Source organism: Cajanus cajan, chromosome 11 (assembly GCF_000230855.2).
Source record: "Cajanus cajan strain Asha chromosome 11, NIPB_CcT2T_4, whole genome shotgun sequence".
Classification (NCBI taxonomy): domain Eukaryota; kingdom Viridiplantae; phylum Streptophyta; class Magnoliopsida; order Fabales; family Fabaceae; genus Cajanus; species Cajanus cajan.
Window position 1 is genome coordinate 17,828,292 of NC_138527.1, and position 10,000 is coordinate 17,838,291.

Sequence of the window (10,000 nt, forward strand, 5' to 3'; positions counted from 1 at the left end):
TTCGGGGTGGGTTCATGATGGTGCCTCCAAGTCATGTTGGAGTCTTATTGTTGGTGGGTTATTGGTGCTCAACTCACCCGTGGGTCATGATGCTCAAGTCTCCCTCGGTCAGAAATTGAACCAGGCTCGGTCATTTTTTGAGCCAGCCTCGGTCAGAAATTGAGTCACTCTCGGTCAGAAATTGAGCCAGCCTCGGTCATTTTTTGAGTCACTCTCGGTCAGAAATTGAGCCAGCCTCGGTCATTTTTTGAGTCACTCTCGGTCAGAAATTGAGCCAGCCTCGGTCATGATTTGAGTCACTCTCGGTCAGAAATTGAGCCAGCCTCGGTCATTTTTTGAGTCACTCTCGGTCAGAAATTGAGTCACTCTCGGTCAGAAATTGAGCCAGCCTCGGTCATGATTTGAGTCACTCTCGGTCAGAAATTGAGCCAGCCTCGGTCATTTTTTGAGTCACTCTCGGTCAGAAATTGAGTCACTCTCGGTCAGAAATTGAGCCAGCCTCGGTCATTTTTTGAGTCACTCTCGGTCAGAAATTGAGCCAGCCTCGGTCATAATTTGAGTCACTCTCGGTCAGAAATTGAGCCAGCCTCGGTCATTTTTTGAGTCACTCTCGGTCAGAAATTGAGTCACTCTCGGTCAGAAATTGAACCAGCCTCGGTCATTTTTTGAGTCACTCACGGTCTGAAATTGAGCCAGCCTCGGTCATGATTTGAGTCACTCTCGGTCAGAAATTGAGCCAGCCTCGGTCATTTTTTGAGTCACTCTCGGTCAGAAATTGAGTCACTCTCGGTCAGAAATTGAGCCAGCCTCGGTCATGATTTGAGTCACTCTCGGTCAGAAATTGAGCCAGCCTCGGTCATTTTTTGAGTCACTCTCGGTCAGAAATTGAGTCACTCTCGGTCAGAAATTGAGCCAGCCTCGGTCATGATTTGAGTCAATCTCGGTCAGAAATTGAGCCACTCTCGAACAGAAATTGAGTCACTCTCGGTCAGAAATTGAGTCACTCTCGGTCAAAAATTGAGCCAGCCTCGGTCATTTTTTGAGTCACTCTCGATCAGAAATTGAGTCACTCTCGGTCAGAAATTGAGCCAGCCTCGGTCATGATTTGAGTCACTCTCGGTCAGAAATTGAGCCACTCTCGGTCAGAAATTGAGTCACTCTCGGTCAGAAATTAAGTCACTCTCGGTCAGAAATTGAGTCACTCTCGATCAGAAATTGAGCCAGCCTCGGTCATGATTTGAGTCACTCTCGGTCAGAAATTGAGCCACTCTCGGTCAGAAATTGAGTCAGCCTCGGTCATTTTTTGAGTCACTCTCGGTCAGAAATTGAGTCACTCTCGGTCAGAAATTGAGCCACTCTCGGTCAGAAATTGAGCCAGCCTCGGTCATGATTTTAGTCACTCTCGGTCAGAAATTGAGTCACCCTCGGTCAGAAAATTTGGCTGGCTCGGTCAGAAATTGAGTCACGACCCACCAGAAATTGAGCCAAGGCTGGTCAGAAATTGAGTCACGACCCACCGTGACCGACCACTATGCACCAACTATGAACCATTCAATTTTTTTTTTAGCACTTCTTGGATCAAACATCTATTCTAACATGCCTAAGTATGCTGGGAAGTTTTGGGGGTGAAAGACCTTCATCCTCCATTTTTACGAATTTTCCGATTTTACCATGTTTTGGTAAAAAAATCATTAAAATTCAATCCCTTGGAGGATGGCTGATATTTTTGGTGGACAGGTCAGTTATATTAGTATGTGGGTGCATGCAAAAAATCAGATCAAAATTCGATGCCTAGATACGCTTTTCTATTTTTCTGGATTTACGTATTTTCGTTTCTTAAAAAAATTATTAAAAAATATTCCCTTGGCAAAAAATTCTCTAATTTGGTGAGCACGAAGATATGATTTTTCTAAACAATCCTGCAAAAAATCATATCAAAATTCGATCTGTAGCTCCCAAAAAGGGACTTATGTCTGCTCAGAAAAAAAGGTATCTACTTGTACAAAATTCACTTTTGCATATTAGCCTATTATAGGGGGAGGGTGTGTCTCAGCAGAAACCCAGCGCACCTTGGCTGGTCTGGGCGAGCCACGGGGCCTTCCCCTCACACTCCGTGGGCATTTCTAAGCCTGCGTTGTGTTCTCCCGTGGCAAATTTCGAATCAAAATTTTTCATGAATCAAACCGAAAATTCGACCGACTTCGGCCGATTTTTTTGAAAATTTTTGAAAAACTCCAGATTCGTTCTATCATCATTCTAACCCATATTTTGGCCTTTCCAGCCTTCGTTTAGCCAGATTTAAGCCATCTTGACCCACCCGAGGGACGGTTTATGCTCTTTTGAGCTAATTTTTGGTGGATTTTCTCTTCGTTTTCCATCCTTCACCGAGTTTGCACCAAATATGCCCTACCCTATAACTCGTCCAGCCCATTTTCCCTTTGATCATCATTATTTTCCAAATTTGCCCCAAATCTAGCCCAGTTTCTACCTTGCCTAACCCACCCGAGGGACGGTTTATGCTCTTACGAGCTAATTTTTTGTGGGTTTTCCCTTTGTTTACCATCACTGATCGAATTTACACCAAATATGGCCTACCCTTTCACTTGTCCAGCCCATTTTCCCTCTATTCATAATCCTTGCCCAAAATTGCACCAAACCTAGCATATTTTCTATCTCTCCCAACCCACTCGAGGGACGGTTTATGCTTTTTTGAGCTAATTTTTGGTGGGTTTTCCTTTTGTTTATCAACCTTGACCGAGTTTGCACCAATTAAGCCTTACCCTATCACTTGTCTACCCTATATTCCCTTTGCTCATCATCCTTGTCCAAAATTGCACAAAACCTAGCCTACTTTCTTTCCTGCCCGACCCACCTAAGGGACGGTTTATGCTCTTGCGAGCTAATTTTTGGTGGGTTTTCCCTTTGTTCACCATCCTTGCTCGAATTTGCACCAAATATGGCCTACCCTTCCCCTTCTCCAGCCCATTTTCTGATGGAAGGTGGCTTTGTTCCATGCACGCCCTTGATCTTGGTTCAACAAGGGAGACTCCAAAAGATGATGAAAAAAAATGGAGGAGATGGTGGCGGAAGCACTAAGGTGTTGGTGAAGAGGGTTTGCTCAAGGTTGTCTCATCCAAGTGTAGGATGAAACCTATTTAGGGTTTTGCTTTTATGGTGGAGATGGGAGGAGGTTAGCCAAAGGCAACCTAGTGCTAAGGAAAAGGTTGATGTTTAGGGTGGTGGAGATGGCGCACAAGGTGTATGGGAGGTGTTTGGTGGGGTGTTGCTCCTTTTGGCTAGCTCACTTCACTAAGGTTGGTGAAGGCCACCCAAGGTAGGCCAAACTCACTCACTCACGGTGGTGGAAGGAGGAGGAGAAGGGGAGGAGGCCGTGGAGTTCCTAGAGACTAAGGAGAATGACAATGAGGCAAAATGCACACTCAATATCATTAATATCCAAAGTATGTACAAGGTGATAGGCTAGGGTATAAATAGGAGTGCTAGCATCTAGGGTTTCATTTGGTGTTGCATTGGCCGAAATTCACCAAGCCAAATGCACACTAAATGAGATGAAATTAACCCTAGATGCTACTTGGTGGCCAAGTTTGGCATCTAAGGGTTTAGGTTGGCTACAACAAGATGCATGATAAGTTTATGCACCTTGGCCCTCCAATTGGGCCTAAGCCTACCTAACACCAAAAATGTCCAAACAATGCCACTAAGTGTGCGTCACCCTCCTAATGGACACGCCTAGCCCATTTTGAAAACCCTAAGCATCTAAAGCACCCCATAATACAAGGGCAAAATGGGAAATACAAAGAAATAAATCCTATGATTAAAATACCCCAAAATACAAGGGTAAAATAGGAAATAAAATAAATGCTAAAAAAAAACATAGGAGCTAGGGTCCAAAAAATGGCCTCACTATCCCATTCCTCTTGCCTCCTTTAGTATATCACCTCTTGGTCTTCTCGGCCTTAGTGTTATTCCATCATTCCCTCCCTCTTGAAAAGGATTTGACCTCAAATCAAGAGGTTCTTCATGGTGGGCCTCATGACCAACAAAAACATAAAAGTAAGCATGAGAGGTAATAGTATATGATATAGATGGAAAGTGCATCCTAAGAGGAGTGCCACAAAAATTGCTAAAAAGATTTTCTAAACCAAAAAGACTAGACTCCCTAATGCTAAGGATAGGATCCTCCCCATGATGAAGTCTAGGTGTATAACTAAAACCTAAAAAGGTAAAAAGACTAAAACTATAGCATACTAATGCATTAGTCCTAAAAACTAGAACATCTTGCCTAAAGTACCCTATGTGGTAACCTAGGCATTTCCTAGAAAACAAAGGAAATACAACTAGAAAATTTCCTAAGCAATTTTGGATTATATTATTTGTTGGATAGTTATGAAAAGAATTTGTCACAAGGAACCTTGAAGGTTCATATGTTATATCCAACAAATAATATATTCCATAAATTGGGTGCATTATTGACACAACTAAGGTAGGAAAAGTCCTACACAAAGGAAGGCTATCTACCTTGGGCACCACCAAGGAAGTAGCACAAGAAGTGGAACTAAGTGAAGTCCATTTCTTCTTCACTAAATCTTGAAGTTGAGATTCTTTTTCTTTAAAAAGGGTTTGTTTTTGAATCTCCACTTCATGACTAGTGGCAACATGGGAGAAAGAGTTGAGGTCTTGATGAATAAAGAGAGTTTCTTTTAAATCATTTTTAATGGGAAAGTGACTCTCTTCAAGCATAAGCCCTTTGGAGGAAACATTATCCTCCTTACTCTTTTCTAAGATTGTTTGTTGTTTTTCATTTTCTAACCACTCTTGAACTTTTTCTATGCTTTTCTTCATTTTTTCTTTCTTTTCTATTTTCTTTTCTTTTTCTTTTCTTCTAAGTTCTTCCTCTCTTTTTGTATTTTCCTCCTCATGCATACTCCTAGGGACTCTAACTTCTTTTCCTATTTGAGATCTAGTTGGAACAATCCTAGGTTTGGATCCACTAGTTTCTACCAACTTTGCAAGTAAATTTCTTATTTCCTCATTATTCTTTTCAAACACTTTTTCTTTTTGTCTTAATTCTTCCTCTCTTTTTATATTTTTTCTTAGGTACTCCTTAGCACTTGATGGAAGGTGGCTTAGTTCCATGCACGCCCTTGATCTTGGTTCAACAAGGGAGACTCCAAAAGATGATGAAAAATGAAGGAGATGGTGGCGGAAGCACAAAGGTGAAGGTGAGAGGGTTTGCTCAAGGTTGTTTCATCCAAGTGTAGGATGAAACCTATTTAGGGTTTTGCTTTTATGGTGGAGATGGGAGGAGGTTAGCCAAAGGCAACCTAGTGCTAAGGAAAAGGTTGGTGTTTAGGGTGATGGAGGTGGCGCACAAGGTGTATGGGAGGTGTTTGGTGGGGTGTTGCTCCTTTTGGCTAGCTCACTTCACTAAGGTTGGTGAAGGCCACCCAAGGTAGGCCAAACTCACTCACTCACGGTGGTGGAAGGAGGAGGAGAAGGGGAGGAGGCCGTGGAGTTCCTAGAGACTAAGGAGAATGACAATGAGGCAAAATGCACACTCAATATCATTAATATCCAAAGTGTCTACAAGGAGCTAGACTAGGGGAATATATAGGAAGGCTTGCATTTAGGGTTGCATTTAGGGTGAGTGGCCGAATTTCACTAGGGAGAAATGCACCCTAAATGAAATGCCAAATGCAACCCTAGATGCTACTTGGTGGCCAAGTTTGGCATCTTTAAGGGTTTAGGTTGGCTACAACAAGGTGCATGATAAGTCCATGCATCCTTGGCCCTCCAATTGGGCCTAAGCCTACCTAACACCAAAAAAAAAATGACCAAACAACACCACTAAGTGTGCGTCACCTCCTTAATGGATGCACCCTAGCCCAATTAAAATCCTAAGCATCTAAATTACCCCAAAATACAAGGGCAAAAATGGGAAATACAAAGAAATAAATCCTAGGACTAAAATACCCCAAAATACAAGGGTAAAAATGGAATAAAGCAATAAATTCTATACTACTCAAATTAGCCATAGTCATGAACCATGTGATGGGTCTCACATGAAGTGAAGTACCAAGGATGGTCCTCCATCATACCCTCCTTCTTGAGAAGGATTTGACCTCAAATCTTTAAGCTCTTCCATTCCATTGATCCTTCAAAAGAAGTGAAACCACAATTAGGGGAGTAAAAATTAAAACTTAACTATGCAATCCTTAGTACATAATTTGTTGAATGAAAGTGCTTAGGGCAAAGGGGAGAGCCAAAGAGGCATCACCAAAATTTTATTGACCCATGCAATTCATTCACCAAATCATCTAACTTAGGATTGGGTGCCTTTTATGCAATGATGGCTTTTTTAAAAAAGGTGCTCATCCTCCATTGCCATCTTTCTTTGGCACCAAAAGAAGGAGGATGGCACAAGGGTTAAGGTTCACTTGAACCTAGCCCTTTTTCTTCAAAGGAAAAATTCTTTTTTTCTTTTCTTTTCTTTTTGTTTTTGTTTTTGCTTTTCTCTTCATCATCTTTCTTAGCCTTTAGTTTGAGTTGGTCCTCATTCACTTGAGAGGGTGATAGAGGACACCACACAAACTTCTTACCTAAGTGTTGGAAACTTATTTTATTGGTGAGGCCATCATGGATTATGTGCTTGTCAAATTGCCATGGCCTCCCAAGCAAGACATGACTAACCTCTAATGGCACTATGTCACACAAAACATTTTCTTTATAGTTGCCAATAGAGATTGGTATGCTTGCTTGTTGGTTAACTACAACACCTCTATCCTCATTGATCCATTGCATTTTGTAAGGTTTAGGATGAGGTTTTGTAGTCAAGGCTAACTTATCAACCAATCTAGTACTACAACAATTTGAAGTAGACCCACTATCGACAATGAGAGAACAAGTACTTTCTAAGACATTGCATTTTGTTTGAAACAAGTTCTCTCGTTGTGATTGGTCAATTTCACTAGATTGATTGTTAAGGAGCCTTCTAACCAACAATAAGTCTCCTTCACAAGGTAAAATTTCTTCCTCGGAGTCTATGGCTTCTTCTTCACTAGAGGAAGATGAAGTAGCTTCATCAAGGCTACTATAGTGATCTTGGGCTTTTAAAACCATGGTTTTCTTTGTAGGACATTGAGAAGCAATATGTCCTCTTCCAAGACACTTAAAGCACTTGATTTCACTTGACTTAGACTCTTTGGAAGGGGCTTTAAAAGATGAATTTTCTTTTTCTTTTTCTTCTTTGGGATAAGGTAGGGAAGAGTGGCCCTCCTTCTTAAAACTCTTGGAATAAGAGGGAGTGGAGTCTTTTCGAAAAGGTTTTCTTGTAAGTTGATGCTCCACTCTTGAACAAAGTTGAACAAGTTCATTCAAATCCTTATAAGGTAGAAGTTCAACTTTGTCTCTTATCTCAAGATTAAGACCACTTTGAAATCTAGAGATTGTGGTCCTCTCTTCCTCCCTAATCCCAGCCCTCATCATTAGCAACTCCATAGATTGCCTATATTCTTCCACACTAGAGGACCCTTGTTTCAATCTTTGAAGCTTATCCATAAGCTCTCGGTCATAGTATGGAGGAATATGCCTCCTTCTTAAGGCACTACGGAGCTCATTCCAATATTGGATTGGGGGCTCATGATTTATTCTCCTTTCTTTTTCTAAGGAGGTCCACCAATACATAGCATGCCCTTGGAAGCTAAGGGTTGCTAAAGAAACCTTCCTATCTTCACTTATTCCATGGCAAGAGAAAAGTTGCTCAACTTTCATTTCCCAATCTAAATAATTTTCAACATTATCCTTGCCATGAAATGGGGGAAGATTGATGTTAGGTTCCCTATTGGAGGACTCCCTATTTCTATGATGTCTTGGGGGCCTTTGATAGTAATCATCATTGTGATGACTACTAAAGAAGATATCACTTGGAGGTTGGGTATGATGCCCTTCCTCCTCATGAGCACTTGTATACATGTGCCCCTTTCCTCTTGAGGGTTGAGGAGAAGTGACTTTTGGTCTTGAACCACTAGCCTCTCCTCCCACAACTAATCTTTCAAGTAATCTTTTTATTTCCTCATTGTTTCTTTCAAACTCTTTTTCTTTTCTTCTAATTTCTTCCTCTCTTTTTATATTTTCTTCCTCTTTTCTTCTTAGGTAATCTTTCAATTGCCTAAGCTCATCCCTAACACTAGACCTAGTACTATGAGAATTATGACCATGTACACTAGAATGCTCACTCATCTTTGATCAAAAGGTTTTCACAAAATTTTCACAAAGAGTTAAAAAGGGTTTCACAAAGATTGAGTGATAAAAAGGTTTTCACAAAAAGTTTTAAAGGTGCAAGATAAGTAGAAAAGGCCTAAGTATACAAATTGAACCTTCAAGGGGAGGTGGACTACAAAGAATCACTTAATAACCAAGCCCTTTTCAAGTAAAAATCACTAAGCCCTTTTTACCTTTCTTACAAAAACAATTTTGACACTACCAAGTGTGTGTGTGCACGCACCCCTAGTAGGCAAAAGAATTAAGCCTTCTAAACGTTTTGGAAGCAAAAGTAAAAATCCTAGACAATTATACTAGTAAAACTATAAAGCATGCAATGGAAAGCAATTTAGGACATACACTAGTCGAGGTCCTAGTGAAGGTTTTCAAATCACCTTCTCTACACGCTCTAAAACCCAAGTTGAAGAGGTTTAAAATGGCCAAAATTACAAACCAAAGGGAAGAAATGAATGGCCTAAAACAAAGAGGCCGAAAGCAAGTAAAACAAGGTAAACAAGAAATTAAGTCTTCAACTCCTCCTCTTGTGGTTCCTTCACAATGAGCAAACGTATTAGCACCTCTCCAAAGTGTTTACTCTCCTTTGGTTTAGTGAAAACCCTTCCAAAGGCTAGGTTGGGTTTTGGTTCACTCCTCCACTCAATCCACCAAAGGATTGCTACTTTGCTAGATAGGTGCTTCACCTACAATCAATGAAAACTAACCAAGAGCAAGAGTTCCAAAAAGATAAAACTGAAAAGGCACAATTAGGAAAGCTAAACTCAAAGAGAATTTATGGAGACAAACAAAAGAGGCCAAAAGAAAGACAAGCAAAAATTAAGACTCAATCAATAAAAGATAGCACTCAAAAGAATAAACCTAGAATGGCACTAGAATGGGTTTGTGTTTAAGTTTCACTTGCTTAAATCTTTTAATGTTTTCGGTCCAGCCAAGGTATAAGTCCCAAAAATATGTCCAAATTGTCAAATGTCCAACTCCAAATGCAAAGGTAATGGTCCAAGTCCACAAGTCTAGCAACAATTCCTTTTTGTCCAAGATTTTTGTTCTTGTTCTTTTTGGTCACGGCAATTGGCCTTTTAATTGTCCTTGGGTCAATTTTTTTTAACTTTTTTTTCAGCCCAATTAGTTGCTTAGGTTTTGCACTTGTGGTGGCACAAAAATTAGGTCAAAAATATGTAGCATAGGAGCAAGACAAGTGGCGCATCCTTAGAGGTTCTTTAAGGAATATTTTGAGTGGAATTGGTTTTGTACTATTTAGGTCAAGTTGTTTTAGCACAAAATATCCAGCACCTCTTAGATTCTTTTAGGGTTCTTGGAAAACAAGAAAAACAACTTAGACAAGTGAAAATGCAAGGGTAAAGATGGGCGGTTTTTCTAGCATGTGCAAGAAGGTTCACACATGGAAAATCATGGCAACATAGAACATGCTAGAAGCTATTAGCATGCATGAATGACCTAGATAGGAATTCTATATGACACGCCCACTTAAGATGTATGCATCATGGTATTTTTCATGTTTTCATGCAAGGTGTTTGGGCACATACATGGAAAATATGTAAGACAAAATATAGGAAGTAAAAATGACAAAATAATAGGTAGATTCAAAAAGAAAAAATGCATGAACATGTAATACTCAACCTAGCATAGAAATATGACAACCTAACAATGGAACCTAAAACATGGAAGGTTCAAGGAAAACAAG